The sequence below is a fragment of the Diadema setosum genome, unplaced genomic scaffold, assembly GCF_964275005.1.
Source record: "Diadema setosum unplaced genomic scaffold, eeDiaSeto1 scaffold_68, whole genome shotgun sequence".
NCBI classification, from domain to species: domain Eukaryota; kingdom Metazoa; phylum Echinodermata; class Echinoidea; order Diadematoida; family Diadematidae; genus Diadema; species Diadema setosum.
In genome coordinates, this window is record NW_027307694.1 from 19969 (window position 1) to 39936 (window position 19968).

A 19968-nucleotide genomic window follows, 5' to 3' on the forward strand; every position below is an offset into this window, starting at 1 on the left:
TAGATAAGGATGGGAATGGACATAGGTCCCACTAACATGCTTGTATGATATGGGACCCCCAGAAAATACATACGAAAACGAATAATCAATTAATTAAACTACTCACAGATATAAAACAAAATCAAAGGAACCAATGTCAACTGACGTGAAATCAAATTAGGAAGGAAAAAAAAACACGTGCCATCGTGCACACAAGCAAACTGGATTCCATGATGTAAGAGTAATAAAAAAAAATCTAACTTGGATTCAATATATTGCAAAGAATTGTGTACATATACCGCTAAGAATGTAGAAAAGCGGACATAAAAGAAGGAGAAAATAGACACAATGGTATGTAACAACGACAGGATCATCTGAGGACTTGTGTTTGACAGATTATCTATCTCTAATGAATAAACGAACAACAAAAAAAAGATGTACATGCAATCATAATGAGTAAACGAACAACAAAAAAATATACATGCAATCATTGAAAGGTCCTGTTTACCTTTGGGAGCAGTGATTTAAAAAATGTATGTGTAGGTCTGTTGTATCACAAAACATCCCACCATATAAATTTTGGCAATAAAGCCTAAGATAAAAGGAGATATTAGTGCTTTTCTCAATAAACCGTAACTGTATAGATGGTTTAATGTGGAAACATTTTTATTATAACTATTGTTCACTTTTTGTGTATTTAACAACGCCTAATATCGAGTCTACGGATTTAAATTTTTACAGTGGTTGTTTCTATTGCTAACTCACATTTCAACATTTTTTAAATCACTAATGGTGGGTTTCTGTTTTATCTGTAAATGGTAAACTATGCCTTTGATGTTAAAAAAATGATGACTTGATTGAGATGATGAAGCGAACCTAATTTGGTTGCTTGATGTAAGATTTTGATAAAAATAATCTTAATATATTCTTAAAAGAGTTCAAAGTTTTAGCTGTTATAATATTGTTATGAACTGAGTTCAAATAATTTCCATCATAAATGAAGGTGTTCTGAGGCAGCAAAGTTCTCGAAAATGGCAAATAGAATTCATTCGATCGCCTTCTTGGACAACGGCGTAGCCAGGATTTGATCTTGGGGGGGGGGGAGCGGTTAGTCTACGAGGGATCGAAACGAGCGAGCCCGAGCGAGCGGAGCGAGCGAGGGGGGAGGGGGAAGGGTGTGGGAGAGGGATGTCCCCCCTCCCACGGTAAGAACTTTTTGCATTTTGATGTTGTAAATGGTGCAATTTGATGCATGTTTTTGCGCGTTTTATCGAATTGAAACAGTCCCACTTGTTTAAGGTAGCAATATATTTTCATGTCGATTATCATTGAACAATTTGGCTATAAAATATGGTATCATTTAAATAAATGTCTTGTATTCATTCTTACATTGAATATCATGAACGCGACTGAACCCGAGGGGGGAGGGTGTGGGAGGGGGTGCCCCCACCTCCATGGTGAGAACTTTTTGCATTTTGATGTTGTAAATAAATATACATAAATAAAAATATACATAAATTGTGTCAGATTAAACAAATACAAAAATAATTTTCAATATTTTGTGTTAAAATACCTCCCAGGGATACCGTGGGAGGGCTTTAGAGTGGCTTAAAGACTATCTCACAAACAGAAAACAATTTGTTTACATAAATGGTTATGAGTCAAGTATGACGTCAATTTCTTGCGGTGTCCCCCAGGGTTCTCTTCTTGGCCCACTTTTATTCATCCTGTACATCAACGATCTCCAAAATTCGTCACAGATTCTTTCTTTTATTTGTTTCGCTGATGAGGCAGCAAAGTTCTCGAAAATGGCAAATAGAATTCATTCGATCGCCTTCTTGGACAACGGCGTAGCCAGGATTTGATCTTGGGGGGGGGGGGGGCGGTTAGTCTACGAGGGATCGAAACGAGCGGGCCCGAGCGAGCGGAGCGAGCGAGGGGGGAGGGGGAAGGGTGTGGGAGAGGGATGTCCCCCCTCCCACGGTAAGAATACAAATTTATTTCTGTCTCACCGTAATCCCACTACCCTTGTAAGCATAATGAATAATGAATTGAAATCTGTTCAGTCCTGGATTTACGCTTAACAAATTATCATTAAATGTTGATAAAACACATTATATGTTATTTAGCAATTCTCTGCAAGTTATTCCTGATGATGTTAAGATTAATGATGTTAATTTAACCCGAGTAGATAGTGCCAAGTTTTTAGGACTTTACATCGATAGCGACCATTCCTGGAAAACTCATTTTAATTTTTTAAGCAAAATTTTGTCACGAAACACAGGAATCCTAAACAAACTGAAACATTTTTTGCCCAACCATATTTTGTAGATTGTATATTCAACCATGATTTCCCCATATCTTAACTATGGAATTCTGCGTGGGGTAACGCATCCAAATACTTGCTGGATTCGCTTTTTCTTCTTCAAAAGCGAGCGATCAGAACTATTAATCATGCTGGGTATTTATCTCACACAAACGCCTTATTTCTGAAAAATAAGATTTAAAAATTGATAGACTTGTTTGATCATAACTTAGGTATTTTTATGTATAAATTTTCCTCAAAAGATCTTCATGATGGTTTTTTTTTTTTTTTTTTTTTTTTTTTTTTTTTTAAAGATGTTCATAAGAAACAATTCTGTCCACCACTATCCAACTCGCCAGAGTGACGCTTATCACCTTCCACGTACTCGAACAATTTTCGCTAAAAACACAATTATGTATACAGGTCCAAAATATTGGAATGATCTCCCAACAGAAGTTAAAAGCTGTTTGTCATTATCATCCTTTAAGCGTAAACTCAGACAGCATGTATTGAATAGCTACAACACACAAGTGCACTAACATTCCTTTTTATTATGCTCATGGCTGTTCTGTTATACTGCTCGGTTGTTGCCATGTGAACAGACTAATGCATATATACATTTAGTTACATGCTCTCTCAAATTCCTGCCCATCGGTGTTTTTCCTTCCACTTCGCATAGCGTCCATAGTTTCCCCTTCTTTCTTTCTTTCCTTTTTTATGCCTCCGCCACGAAGTGGTGCCGGAGGCATTATGTTTTCGGGTTGTCCGTCCGTCCGTCCGTACGTCCGTACGCCGTACGTCCGTACGTACGTCCGTCCGCTTTCGTTTACGCGATAACTTGAGTAATATTTACTGGAATTTTACCAAACTTGGTCCAAGTATGAAGTATGATGGGGCAATTATTTGATTAGATTTTGGGTGAAATCGGCTAAAGGTCAAAGGTCAAAGGTCAAGGTCAAATCATGAAATTGTATCCGTTTACGCGATAACTCAAGATTGGATGGAGCAAATTTCACCAAACTTTGTTGGAGGATGATGTATGATGGGACAATTACTTGATTAGTTTTTCAGTGAAATCGGACAGAGGTCAAAGGTCAAAGATCAAGGTCAAATCCTAAAATTTATCTGTTTACGTGATAACTCAAAACTGGATGAAGCAGCTTTCACCAAACTTGGTCCAAGGATGATGTATGATGGGACAATTAGTTAGGTAGATTTTAGTGACATTGGCAAGAGGTCAAAGGTCAAAAGGTCAAGGTCAAATGCTACAAATGTTGCAATTTGCCCCATATCTATGCAATGCCCGAAGGTATTTTCTTGAAACTTGGTGTGGACATGTACTACTGCGCAAAGATTCTCCAGACAGAGTTTCATGTCATAAGGTCAAAGGTCAAAAGGTCAAAGGTTAGGTGAAAATGTTGCAATATTACTTTTCTCTCAAATGCTTCAATGTATCTTCGTGGAACTTGGTACATATGCATGTACTGTCTGGCAGGGATTATGTAGGGAATTTAGGGGTCATTGGTCAATAGTCAGGGGTCAAAGGTCAAGGTCAACTCCTCAAAATTTTACTATTTCCCTCATATACTAGTATATGCAATGCTTGCATTATTAGTTTCAAAACTTAATACATGCATTACCTAATGGAGATTCTCCGGGAAATTTCCGGCCAGAAGGTCAAAGGTTAAGGGTCAAAGGCCAGGTTTCAATGCCCCCCCCCCCCCAAAAAAAAAATATATCTTTTGTACCGTCATCACACTCTTTCTTCGTACCTTGGAAATTACTCATTGCATAAACTTTCCCAAAATTGTGTACCTGCACTCTTAGAAATTATAGCAAACCCAGTTCAAGACATTTCTGACAAACCTGTCATTTCAATATTTTGCCAGTTATGTGAAACTGTCATGGATCACACATTGTGAAGACATTGTACTATACGCCTATTGGGAGAATCATGCATTATGGCGGAGGCATCAGTCGCCATAGCGACATTTCTAGTTTTTTCATGCGGCATTGCAGCTGGCTGGTATATCACATATAGGAATTGCAATTGTTCATGTTTTCCATATTTCGAATCTTTCCCCGTGTCTACGGAAGCCGGAATGTTTAAACCCTAAAATTATGTCGTATTCACAATATCACTCTCATGTCAAAATTGCTATTAGAGCAACTGCTATAGTGTGCAGCATGTGGTTACTTGTTCTCATTTTATCACACACATACATATATGTGAGAAGAATCTTCTGTACCCCCGAATATTAATAGTCATTCTCTTTTGTTTATCCTTACTTTTGGTCTTTAATTTTTCCCGTGCTCCTCATCCTGTACCCCACACTAGGCTTTTGTTAGACCTACACTCAACAAGCTTTGCAGCTTTGCTTTTTAGTAGGTTCCATCGTATTTCTCTTTGCATCCTTTACTTTGATTGAAAATGACACATCGACCGCTATGTATTATGTTTGTATTCCTATTTCTTTATGTGTGTATCCAAGCTGGACATTCTGTATTATCATATTTTGTTATATCATGTATTCTTCATCGAGAAATACGAAAATAAAATTGAAATTGAAATTGAACAAAGAATAATAACGGGTCATTATAAACGAGACAAAATGCGCTATGACATATAATACGGAGCGCCTTTTTTTTTTTTTTTTTGTAATAGGAGTAATTCATTTGAGAATGTTTGATATGTATTTCCCCACGCGAGAATACCATAATTTAATCATTCAAATCCATTCAGTCATTGTTATCGGAGGCATTATAATAGAGAAACTCTAAAATGTACTGCCTCAGTTTTCAATACTGTTCGAGTGTTACTTTGCAAAGTTGTCCTGCTGTAAAGTGATATCATGACACTCGCAAGGCAAGCAGAGAAAGTACTACATGCTCTTAAAGGTGGCCTCACACTATGCGGTTTTTCGATCGCAGTGCTTGCGACCTGTTGCGGTTGCCAGATCGTAATCGTCGAGTCGCATAGTGTGAGCGCAACGATCACAAGGTTTTGAACATGTTCAAAATTTGACAGCAGCCGCAAGGAGGTCGCAAGGCTTGCGGACGCCTCCAAGTCGCGAGAAGTCGCATGCGGTCGAGAACCGCGTGCGACTTCTCGAAACCGCAAGCAGTCGCAAGAAAAAACCGCATAGTGTGAGGCCACCTTAAAGGACAGATCTACTTTCATAGATATCCATAGGGATTGAGTGAATGTAGCAATATTTAAGAGGAACATATGAGTAAAAGTTTGAGGAAAATCGGCAATCCGTTCGAGAACCGCGTGCGACTTCTCGAAACCGCAAGCAGTCGCAAGAAAAAACCGCATAGTGTGAGGCCACCTTAAAGGACAGATCTACTTTCATAGATATCCATAGGGATTGAGTGAATGTAGCAATATTTAAGAGGAACATATGAGTAAAAGTTTGAGGAAAATCGGCAATCCGTTCAAAGTAATGAATTTTTTCAAAGTTTCTGCTCAGTCACTGCAGGATGAAAAGACTACTACATCTTGTGATGTCACACGTGTACAACGATATAAAGACAATCCACCATATTTTCACTTTTCTCGAATAATAAAAGAACACTCGACCTGGGGTGGAGGATATTTTAACACCCGTTAGTGACAAGTCGAGGAAATGTGCACTTTTTAAAAAGATAAAATTTTGTGAAATTCTCTTTATGTGTCCCTTTTCTCTTCTCCGACTGAGCTTCTTTTCTTTTTAATTTTTGAGAACTGAAATACATCGTTCTGATGCACACTTTTTGTGGAATATGTGGAAAATGGTCAATCCCCAAAGTATACCGAGTTTATAATGAGGACCGAGCAAGGGGAGCGTTGTAAGGGGGCGGGGTATCCCGAAAGGCTAATATAGAAGGAGGGGGTGTGGGAGGAGGTGTCCCCCACCCCCTCCCACACTAGGGAGCTTTTGCCTTTTTAAGACTTGAAATGAAAGCATCTCGCGTATACAGACTATAATGAGGGCATATTGGAAAATTGTCAATCAAAGAAGTGTGCTAAATCTTTGGATAGGAACCTAGTGGGGGAATGGTAAATTGAAAAAGGATACCCCCCACCATCACATGAGGGAAGGGAAAGATTTGGTGCACACATTTTTAATATAATAAAATATTCGAAAATGTATCAATATCTTAAGTGTATTTATTGTATGGAAGGGCACCTAACGGGGAAGGGTGTGGGAGGGGCCCCTCGATTGCCTCCCACGCGAGGGAGATTTTGCGTTTTCAGAAATGAAATTCAGTTGCACACAATGGACAATTTTCCATTATGTAAGAAATTGTCCACATCTCGGGGAATCAGGGGGGGGGGGGGGGAGGTGAGGGGAATAAAATGATACTGTTTGCCTCCTCCCAGGGTCGAATTCAGCCCCTGACAATTTTGATAGGTTTCCGATCGCTTGCAAATTTCACATTTTATCCCAAATAATGTATGACATGTGCGTGGACATACAAACGCTCGCGTTAAGCACTATAGGCTAAAAACACAGGGTCTGCCAAAATTTTTAGCTTTTGTTTGAACACTTACATTTAGTTTTTCTTTTCTTTTATCATGAAAAGAAAAAAGAAAAATGCTAAAAGAAGAAAGAGGATAGAGGAACGGGTGTCAGAAACTCTCTAAAAAAAATCGAGTGAAAATATTCACTCTTAAAGGAGTGAATACAAAAAAAAAGTTAATTTAGAGTGAAACTGGAGTGAATTTTGAGTGAAAATGTTCATTTTCACTCATTTTGGACACTTCAAATTCTCTCTAAATTCACCCTTTTTTGTATTCACTCCTTTAAGAGTGAATATTTTCACTCGATTTTTTTTAGAGAGTAGTTAATCCACTAGTCTTGGTGATTTCCTCTTGTGTCTCAAATTTGTAGAACTTATAATCTTATACTTTGGAAAAAGGTTGACAGGCAGCGGCTTCATATGCATGTACACGAAACTTTATTTCCCCCTTTTTTTAATCGCCTTCCAAAGGGGGGAGGGGGAACTTCCCCGATTGCCCCCCCCCCCTTGTGGCTACGCCGGTGTTCCCGTGGGGTCTTTTCAGGCATGTCCATAATATCTTGTCCTAAGATTGTCACGGCTACCGCAGAATATTACGTGAGGTCCAAATTTTGTCTGTGCTTTTTTTTATTATTAGGTGATCCGAGTATCCTCTCGGATCACCTTCTGTATCTGTACTGATTCTTTGTTCTTCTTTTTATTAGGTGATCCGAGTATCCTCTCGGATCACCTTCTGTTTCTGTACGGATTCTTTCTTCTTCTTTTCCTTCTTATTTCTCCCCAAAAGTTGTGCATCGATTAGCTCAGAAAGTCCTCTTCCTATTCATTTCAAACTTATACCATATATGTATCGTCTCCCAAAGACGGCAATCGAACTAAAATCAAAGTGATCAGTCGACCGTGACGTCACTATGACGTCATTATATGAAAACACATTCTCAATCATATCTCATTAATGGAATGGAATTTTTCAATGAAATTTACGTCACATATATTTCAAGTCAAGCGCATTCTACTCATATTCTCAAAATTCATCTATACCTTAAAACGTGCGCGTACGCGCGTGTTGAAATATTTGTATGCTCAAATCGAGCTCAATTTTTTTTTGCACACGTTTCAGACCATTTAGAGCATTTTTTGAAAAATTGAAAAAATTTTACGGACGCGTACGCGCGCGCGCATATACGCACGCACAGCTCATATGCAATGGAAATTTCCCGTTTTTTTACACTTATCGCCTGTCTGAAATGTCAGGGAATATGTCTACGAAGTTTCAAGTCAATCCGACTCAATATGACGTCATACGGGCCCGTCAAACTTGAAATTCCGCGCGCGCGTCAATGGCGATATACAGTGCAACAATGCCAAAAAACCGCCAATTTTAAATCCGATTTTACTCGTCAGGATGGACGGTGACCCCCCATTTTCTTTACATATCCTGAAAGCTGATGAGTTGTACATGTCATTTCATGGGTTGGCGATGCTGGAAAAATGATTAAAAGATATCAAATTTCTTAATAAAATAAAAAGAGTAAATTTTCAAAACGACGTAATCAAATTACAAGTTTACTCGAGCGTATCTCACTTATCCTTTGCCCATTTTCACCCAGATTTCAGAATGGTGTAGCTTACTAAATGCTCTTTCATTAATATAATAACAACATTTTGATTAGATGACGGCATCACCTCGTAATATTGGATTGAAAGTAATCGTGTCAAATTTGACCAGTTTACGTGTTATCTTAATGGGAGTGCAGTTTTTTCTGGAAATGAAAATTGACATGACTATCTTTTTCGAGCAATAGCTCACCTATGCTTCGGTGAATTTCTCTAAGATTTTAATATGTTGTAGCTGAGACTTTGGGCTATCGTATTGTGCCCTTCATTTTTTCATACGGTATCGGGATCACGTCCAAAAACTTGGTTGAAATCGAAGCCTATCTTCGACGTATTTTCATATTTCTTTCATTTTCCAACTTTCTTTGCAATAACTCAAGAAAAACATACTCTATCACCACCATATTTTGCACATGTTTAGTTCATGTCACGTACATTATTTCATAAAATAACAACTACTTCATCAGACGCCATCTTGGGTATGTAAATTAAGGTCAAAGGTCATAAATATTTCATCCTCTATCTTGGTGAATACATGTTCTATCTTCCCCATATTCTGCACACGTAAAGACCGTGTTACCAGGATCATTTCACAAAATAACCACTTTTTGCTCAGATGCCATCTTGTCTGTGCAGATCGGGGTCAAAGGTCATATGTACTTCTTTCTTTATCTTCGTTATGACGTGTTATCTTTATGGGAGGGAATTTTTCTAGATGTGAAAATTGACATGATTGTCTTTATCGAGCACTAGCTCACTTACCCTTCGGTGAATTTCTCCCAGATTTTAATATGTTGTAGCTGAGACTTTGCGCTATCGTACGTGTTTCCTTTGTTTTTCATATGGTGTCGGGATCACGTCCAAAAACGTGGTTGAAATTAAAGGTTATCTTCGATGTATTTTTCTTTTTTCTTTGCAATAACTCAAGAAAAATAGCCCCTATCAACCTCATATTTTGCACATGTTTAGTTAATGTTACGTACATTATTTCATAAAATAACTACTTGATCAGACACCATCTTGGGTATGTAAATTAGGGTCAAAGGTCATAAATGTTTCATCCTGTATCTTGGTGAATATATGTCTTATCTTTCCCATATTTTGCACACGCAAAGACCATGTTACAAGAATCATTTCACAAAATAACCACTTTTTGCTCAGATGCCATCTTGGGGTTGCAAAGTGGGGTCAAAGGTCAAATATACTTCATTCTGCATCGTTGATAGTGTATACGGAATTCGGTACCCAAGATGGCAGGTCTGACTCCCTTTTCAAAATGAGAATCCAAACATCACACGACCAATGTCCTTAATCTCAGGTGAAAACTCGAATCATTGATTTTAAAAAAAATCGGATCACCTAATTTGTCAGTCTTGACAAATTCCGAGTCTAGTTTTCCTTTATTTCTAACCAAAATTTGTGCAGCGGTTAGCTCAGAAAGTGCATTGCCTATCAATGTCAAACTTATACCATATATGTATCATGTCCCAAAGACGGCAGATCAAGTAAAATCATAGTGATCAGTCGACCGTGACGTCACTATGACGTCATTATATGAAAACACATTTTCATTCATATCTCATTAATGGAATGGAATTTTTCAATGAAATTTACGTCACATACATTTCAAGTTATGCGCATTTTACTCATATTCTCAAAATTCATATTTTCTCTTAAAACGTGCGCGTACGCGCGCGTTGAAATATTTGTATGCTCAAATCGAGCTCAATTTTTTTTTGCACACGTTTCAGACCATTTGGAGCATTTTTTGAAAAATTGAAAAAATCGGACGGACGCGTACGCGCGTGCACATATTCGCACACACAGCTCATATGCAATGGAAATTTCCCGTTTTTTTACAGTTATCAGATGCTTAAAATGTCAAGGAATATTTCTACCAATTTTCAAGTCAATCCGACACAATATGACGTCATACGGGCCCGTCAAAGTTGAAATTCCGCGCGCGCGTCAATGGCGATATACAGTGCAACGATGCCAAAAAAACGCCAATTTTAAATCCGACTTTACTCGTCAGGATGGACGGTGACCCCCCATTTTCTTTACATATTCTGAAAGCTGATGAGTTGGACATGTTATTTCATGGGTTGGCAATGCTGGCAAAATGATTAAAAGATATCAAATTTCTTAATAAAGTAAAAAAAGTAAATTTTCAAAATGACGTCATCAAATTTCAAGTTCATTCGAGTGTATCTCACTTATCCTTCGCCAATTTACACCTAGATTTCAGTATGTTGTAGCTTATTAAATTATCTTTCATTAAAATAATAACAACATTTTGATTGGATGACGGAATCACCTCGTAAAAATGGATTGAAAGTAATATTGTCAAATTTCACCAGTTTACGTGTTATCTCTATGGGAGAGCAGTTTTTCTGGCAGTGAAAATTGACATGACTCTCTTTTTCGAGCACTAGCTCACTTATGCTTCGGTGAATTTCTCCCAGATTTTAGTATGTTGTAGCTGAGACTTTGGGCTATAGTGAATGTGCCCTTCATTTTTTCATACGATGTCGGCATCACGTCGAAAAACTTGGTTGAAAATGGCACGAGGCTTCGATGCAGCGTCATTTTGCTTAATACACAGGGCCTATGGAGAATGAAATAGGTCATTGCGTAGCGCATCCGACTCGTAATCCTAAGGTCCCTGGTTCGAGGCTCACTCCTGCCAATATTTTTTTCAATTTTTTTAAACACTTTTTTTCTTCTTTTTCTTTAGTTAATCTTAATCTCCCTTTCCTTACTTTATCTTTGTCTGATTTTTTTATGCTTCTCCTTCAAATTTCTATAAAATAACATAATTTTTTCTTTATTTTTCTTTCTTTCTACTACTTTCTGTGCAATAGATGAACAACAACAATGGCTATCAATCCCATATTTTGCACATGTCTAGTACATGTCACGTACATTATTTCATAAAATAACAACTACTTGATCGGACACCATCTTGGGTATGTAAATTAGGGTCAAAGGTCATAAATGTTTCATCCTGTATCTTGGTGAATACATGTCCTATCTTTCCCATATTTTGCACACTCAAAGACCATGTTACAAGAATCATTTCATAAAATAATCACTTTTTGCTTAGACGCCATCTTGGGTTTGCAAAGTGAGGTCAAAGGTCAAATATACTTCATTCTGTATTTCCGTTAGTGTATACGGAATTTGGTACCAAAGATGGCAGGTCTCACTCCCTTTTCTAAATGAGAATCCAAACATCACACGGCCAATGTCCCGTCAACACAGATGGAACCTGTATGGTCATGAATATTTGGATCAGGACTCAAATCATTGATTTTCGAAGAGATCGGATCACCTAATTTGTCAGTGTTGACAAATTCCGAGTCTAGTTCTATAGAGTGCTGTTCCAACAAGGTGCAAACGTCTGCATAATGGCGGGCCATCGCCATAGCATATCATATTGCAAGGGACATGCCAGCGCGTACGTGTATGGGGGATTCGCGAGTACGAGCCCACTGCCCTTTGCAATAACAACCATATTCAACACAAAGAGAGAGAGAGAGAGAAAAAAAAAACTAGGAGCCATCTGCCGTTGTCTGTCAGGAAATCGGCACAGACGAGTCACATTCAATGTTGCTGTACTGTGTGTGCGTAGACGCGCCTACAGTGTAGCAAGGCCTCTGTGTTCACTATATAGAGACTGCATGTTGTCATAATAAAGGAATGTGGGCCTATGCGTCACAAGATATCAATAGCAACATAATTATATTAACAAACATCTTAAACATGTTGATTGCATGTCTGATAACAGAATAGTCTTAGTTACGTCAGTTAAACATGAGTGTTGATTGTGCAAGTTTATTCACTGTATTTTATTTGCGTAAAATTTGACAAAACTTCTTACTGGATTATTTCAGAAAAACAATAATACGTCCTCTGGAAATCTCTCTATATTACACAACCTTTTCTGTTCAAATACTGTAGATGGATGTCTGTTCAAATACTGTAAATTGATATCGGCCCAAAACACAGTGCTACTTTAGAATTAGTTCCATGGTAATTTTTAAAACCAAATATGAGACCGTGGTATCTGCACCAAAGAATCCTGCTGTAAAAGTACCGAAGTGTGATGTCACAGCCATTCATCGCCATGGAAACTGATTCTAAACAACCTCACCTGGCCTGAGTGTTCATGCGCTACCTGCTTCCAACCCAACCTACAGATAATAAAACACTATTTTTTTCCCCTAGTGCTTTGACGGTCCCCTGAGTCCATAATGTTAGTACTCTCCCATGACGACGCATAATTCACCAGGGGTCGGGGTGGGGTGCTTTAAACAAATATCATTCGAACCCCTGCAAAGACTATCTACATGACATGTATTGCTACAGCAGTGATGTATGGGGTCATGTCATATTGTGCACATGTGAATGAATTGAATCATGGGTAGACCAGGCATACATTGCACAATGGAACTCCCCGGGAGAATTCCCCTTCAAGAAACAAAGTTTGCATAAACAGGATGATTCACAATATAATCTTTCATTACCTGGCAATCCATTGCGTCAACTTAGACAATGTATTGCCATTTTGTGCACTTAACGTTGATTGGACATAATAACACATTGTATATGAGCTTCACGTAGGATGAAAGGAAGATTTTCAACGAGATTTCAAAATGGTTTAAATACAACTTGACATGATACCAATCGGTAATTACTAAAATGATATGGCAATAATTCAACATCTGTGGCAATGATTCAATTAAGTACTTCTTCATTCTCTAAATAATTTCCCTTCTCCGTAATACCTGAAACATGGCTGGGTCACACGTCCTCAAATTTATTTAATTTGGATAGAATATACTATGTTTTGTTCCAATCGTGAGAGAGGTAGAGGTGGCGAGGTATCTTTATATAATTATAACCAATTGCGTGTGAAATTACGAACTGATATTTTTATTGAAGATTGTGAAAGTTTGTAGAGGAAATTAATGATAAGATTAAAATAGGATAATTGGAATTTTATAAAGGCCAACGAATAATAAAACTGATATGTTCGTATAGATAGTTTTAAAGAATTTCTTAAGAGTATATCTCAACAAAATAAGTAAGTTATATCATGGGTAATTACAACATTGATATTATGAATGCAGGTATTCAAGCGATAAAATTGCAAAATATTCTTTTGTCTAGTGCTTTTCATTCTTGTATCAATAATCCAACAAGAATATCTCACACAGCCAAAACTCTTTTGGATAATATTTTCTCAAATAGTGCTAATGTGAATAATAGGACTTTAAGACATATCTGACCATTTGCCTATATTTATCATTTTACAGTATCGATCCCACTGAAAAGGTTCAAAACAATAAAAAAAGGTCAATTTGTATAGAAAATATTTCACTATTTGATAGTGATTTGGAACAATAGGACTGGCAAGATGTGTATCTTCAAACATCGCTTAAAGGGGCTGTACAGTACTGGTTGAGGTGGAGATTCATGTTTTTTACATTCCTAAGTGAGATAATGAGAAACCTCTTATGAAATATGAAAGAGCATGTAATTCTAAGAAGGATTCAAAATCTATTTGATGAAAATTGGTTTTCAAATAGCTGAGATATCCAAAAAAGTGATAATGATAAAAGACTATACAGGCCACGCCTTTTATCAGGATCTCTTTGTTTCACCTTGTTTTTGGATATCTCAGCCATTTCAAAACAAAGTTTGCATAAACTTGATGTTTCACAATAATCTTTCATTACCTGGCAATCCACTGCGTCAACTTAGACAATGTATTGCCATTTTGTAACACTTAACGTTGATTGGACATAATAACACATTGTATGAGCTTCACGTAGGATGAAAGGAAGAATTTCAACGAGATTTCAAAATGTTTCAAATACAACATGATACAACATGAACTGAAAGCATGTGTGCAATATAGATATGAATACCGAGACAGCTGCATGATGTATTTTACAGAGACTTAGTTTTTCAACAAAAGATTCGGACACTAGCACATCCATAGATGGTTTCACATAGACCGTACATCAGAATCAGGGAAGCTTTCGGGTGGTGGAGTGTGCATTTATGTCAATGAGAGGTGGTGTCATGAGAGCAACATTTCACTTAAAGCAGAGCACTGTTCTCAAGACATAGAATTTTCGTTGTAGGTCCATGGTCGGAGTGCGACCGCACTATCTCCCACGGGAATTTACACAAATCTATGTGACAGTGGTGCACATCCAACCTAATGCAGATACTGACATAGCAGCTACAGAAATTCAGAGGGTTCTGCAACAGAATGAAACCACATCACCGGATTCTGTTCAACCTGTTTTAGGTGACTTCAACAGCTGTGACCTACGAGGAGTCATTCCTCAACTTCATCAGTACATCAAAACTCCTACAAGGGGGACGCGCACATTGGATAAATGTTACGGGAATGTACACAACGGGTACAAAGCAGCAGTGAAACCGCCTTTGGGAAATTCAGACCACAATATCATCCATCTATTACCTCAATATAGGCAGAAGCTCAAACGTTTTAAACCTACCACAAGAACTGTGAGGACCTAGACACAAGACAGCTCAGAAACCTTGCGCGCCTGTTTCGACTGTACAGACTGGGATGTGCTCCTCAGTTCATCATCTTTGGATGAAGCTACGGTTGTCATCAGTGATTATGTCAAATTTTGTGAAAACATGCCTAGTGCCAGAGAAAATTATTAAACAATATCCAAATAATAAGCCATGGGTGGATAAAAAATGCAAAGGCTTTTTGAAGGAGAAAGCTGTAGCCTTCGAACGTAACGATACTGCGGGTCTTAAGGTGATGCAAAAGTGTTTTAAGAAATACATAGGAAAGAGAAAGCATGAGTATGGGGCTAAGGTTGAAAGGAAATTTCAAGAAGGTAATGCTAAGGCAGCATGGAATGGACTGAAATTGATAACTGGTTATGAGGGTAAAAGTAAGAGTAAATGTGTTCACCCAGCTGAAGATGTACCTGTGTTTGTTGAGAAGTTAAATGACTTCTTAAGAGGTCATGGTAACAATGCCCCTTGGCACGTAAACACTGGTCAAAATGTTCAGTATGTTCCCAGAGATAGGATTTTGATACAGGTTGAAAAAGTCAGGAAAGTGTTGGAATCAATCAAAATTGGCAAAGCAACAGGACCAGGGTGGTAAAATTCTCAAAACATGTTCCCAACAGCTTGTAGAGGTATTTCATGCATTGTTTCAGTGGTCATTAGATCTGTCGATTGTACCATCTCTTTGGAAATGTGCCCACAATTATACCAGTGCCTAAAATTCCCAGACCTAACATACTTAATGATTTCAGGCCTGTGGCTCTCACAGCCATACCTATGAAATGCTTAGAGAAGATTGTGAAGGACATTGTATTACAACAAACACATGAATTTCTAGATCCTCTTCAGTTTGCATATCAGAATAATAGAAGTGTTGATGATGCTATCACCTATACTTCCTTCATATAATCTGTAAACATCTGGAGCAAATGGGAACATATGTTAGAGTGCTTTTTGTTGACTTTTCCTCAGCCTTTGTTCTTTAGTCCACAAACTGCAATATGATATGGAAGTCAATCCTCTATTGTGTTCATGGATATATGATTTTATGACAAATAGAACACAAAGGGTACGTTTTGGTGACTGGCACAGGGATGCGTGTTATCACCTATATTGTTCACGTTGTTAACTAGTGATTTTGTTTGCCCATCTACCTCAAACTGTCATGTAATTAAATATGCAGACGACACTTGTATTATTAGTCTCATCACAAATAATGACTAGACTCGGAATTTGTCAAGACTGACAAATTAGGTGATCCGATTTTTTTTTAATCAATGATTCGAGTCCTGATCGCAATAGGCATGACCATATAGGTTTCATCTGTGTTTAGAGACATTGGCCGTGTGATATTTGGATTCTCATTTAGAAAAGGGAGTCAGACCTGCCATCTTGGGTACCGAATTCCGTATACACTATCGAAGATACAGAATGAAGTATATTTGACCTTTGACCCCACTTTGCACCCCCAAGATGGCATCTGAGCGAAAAGTAGTTATTTTGTGAAATGATTCTTGTAACATGGTCTTTGCGTGTGCAAAATATGGGAAAGATAAGACATGTATTCACCAAGATACAGGATGAAACATTTATGACCTTTGACCCTAATTTACATACACAAGATGGTGTCTGATCAAGTTGTTGTTATTTTATGAAATAATGTACGTAACATGAACTAAATATGTGCAAAATATGGGGGTCATAGGGGCTGTTTTTTCTTGAGTTATTGCAAAGAAAGTTGGGAAAAGAAAGAAATATGAAAATACATCGAAGATAAGCTTTAATTTCAACCACGTTTTTGGACGTGATCCCGACACCATTTGAAGACAAAGGGCACGCGTACGATAACGCAAAGTTTCAGCTACAACATATTAAAATCTGGAAGGAATTCACCGAAGGGTAAGTGAGTTAGTGCTCGATAAAGACAATCATGTCAATTTTCACATCTAGAGAAATCCCCTCCCATAGACATAGCACGTCACAACGAAGATAAAGAAAGAAGTACACATGACCTTTGACCCCACTTTGCACAGAGAAATTGGCATCTGAGCAAAAAGTGGTTATTTTGTGAAATGATTCTTGTAACATGGTCTTTACGTATGCAAAATATGGGAAAGATAGGACATGTATTTACCAAGATACAGGATGAAACATTTATGACCTTTGACCCTAATTTACATACCCAAGATGGCGTCTGATAAAGTAGTTGTTATTTTATGAAATAATGTACGTGACATGAACTAAACATGTGCAAAATATGGTGGTGATAGGGTATGTTTATCTTGAGTTATTGCAAAGAAAGTTGCAGAAAGAAAGAAATATTTCAATACATCGAAGATAAGCGTTAATTTCAACCAAGTTTTTGGACGTGATGCCGACTCCGTATGAAAAAACAGAGGGCACACTTACGATAGCCCAAAGTCTCAGCTACAACATATTAAAATATGGGAGAAATTCACCGAAACATAAGTGAGCTAGTGCTCGATAAAAAATAGTCATGTCAGTTTTCATTTCCAGAAAAACTGCACTCCCATAGAGATAACACGTAAACTGGTCAAATTTGACAATGTTACTTTCAATCCCTTTTTACGAGGTGATGCCGTCATCCAATCAAAATGTTGTTATTATATGAATGAAAGAACATTTAATAAGCTACAACATATTGAAATTTGGATGAAAATCAACAAAAGAATAAGTGAGATACGCTTGAGTGAACTTGAAATTTGATGACGTCATTTTGAAAATTTACTTTTTTTACTTTATTAAGAAATTCGATATCTTGTAATCAGTTTTTCAGCATTGCCAACCCATGAAATGACATGTTCAACTCATCAGCTTTCAAAATATGTCAAAAAAATGGGGGGTCACCGTTCATCCTGACGAGTAAAATCGGATTGAAAATTGGCGGTTTTTTGGCATAGTTGCACTGTATATCGCCATTGACGCGCGCGCTGAATTTCGACTTTGACGGGCCCGTATAACGTCATATTGAGTCGGATTGACTTGAAACTTGGTAGAAATATTCCTTGACATTTCAGGCATCCGATAAGTGTGAAAAAGCGGGAAATTTCTATTACATATGAGCTGTGCCTGCGTATATGTGCGCGCGCGTACGCGTCCGTCCAATTTTTTCAATTTTTCAAAAAATGCTCCAAATGGTCTGAAACGTGTGCAAAAAAATTTTGAGCTCGATCTGAGCATACAAATATTTCAACGCGCGCGTACGCGCGCGTTTTAAGATAAATATGAATTCTGAGAATATGAGTAAAATGCGCATAAATTGAAATGTATTTGACGTAAATTTCATTGCAAAATTCTATTCCATTAATGAGATATGAATGTGTTTTCATATAATGACGTCATAGTGACGTCACGGTCGACTGATCACTATGATTTTATAAAATTTGTCGTCTTTGGGACATGATACATATATGGTATAAATTTGAAATTGATAGGAAGAGCACTTTCTGAGCTAATCGATACACAACTTTTGAGGAGAAATAAAGAAGAAGAAAAAGAAGAACACCCAAAGAATCCGTACAGATACAGAAGGTGATCCGAGAGGATACTCGGATCACCTAATGAAACTGTTTACAGAGATACGGTGAACTAGACTCGGAATTTGTCAAGACTGACAAATTAGGTGATCCGATTTTTTTAAATCAATGATTCGAGTCCTGATCGCAATAGGCATGACCATATAGGTTTCATCTGTGTTTAGAGACATTGGCCGTGTGATATTTGGATTCTCATTTAGAAAAGGGAGTCAGACCTGCCATCTTGGGTACCGAATTCCGTATACACTATCGAAGATACAGAATGAAGTATATTTGACCTTTGACCCCACTTTGCACCCCCAAGATGGCATCTGAGCGAAAAGTAGTTATTTTGTGAAATGATTCTTGTAACATGGTCTTTGCGTGTGCAAAATATGGGAAAGATAAGACATGTATTCACCAAGATACAGGATGAAACATTTATGACCTTTGACCCTAATTTACATACACAAGATGGTGTCTGATCAAGTTGTTGTTATTTTATGAAATAATGTACGTAACATGAACTAAATATGTGCAAAATATGGGGGTCATAGGGGCTGTTTTTTCTTGAGTTATTGCAAAGAAAGTTGGGAAAAGAAAGAAATATGAAAATACATCGAAGATAAGCTTTAATTTCAACCACGTTTTTGGACGTGATCCCGACACCATTTGAAGACGAAGGGCACGCGTACGATAGCGCAAAGTTTCAGCTACAACATATTAAATCTGGAAGGAATTCACCGAAGGGTAAGTGAGTTAGTGCTCGATAAAGACAATCATGTCAATTTTCACATCTAGAGAAATCCCCTCCCATAGACATAGCACGTCACAACGAAGATAAAGAAAGAAGTACACATGACCTTTGACCCCACTTTGCACAGAGAAGATGGCATCTGAGCAAAAAGTGGTTATTTTGTGAAATGATCCTTGTAACATGGTCTTTACGTGTGCAAAATATGGGAAAGATAAGACATGTATTTACCAAGATACAGGTTGAAACATTTATGACCTTTGACCCTAATTTACATACCCAAGATGGCGTCTGATAAAGTAGTTGTTATTTTATGAAATAATGTACGTGACATGAACTAAACATGTGCAAAATATGGTGGTGATAGGGTATGTTTTTCTTGAGTTATTGCAAAGAAAGTTGCAGAAAGAAAGAAATATTTCAATACATCGAAGATAAGCTTTAATTTCAACCAAGTTTTTGGAAGTGATGCCGACTCCGTATGAAAAAACAGAGGGCACACTTACGATAGCCCAAAGTCTCAGCTATAACATACTAAAATATGGGAGAAATTCACCGAAGCATAAGTGAGCTAGTGCTCGATAAAGATAGTCATGTCAGTTTTCATTTCCAGAAAAACTGCACTCCCATAGAGATAACACGTAAACTGGTCAAATTTGACAATGTTACTTTCAATCCCTTTTTACGAGGTGATGCCG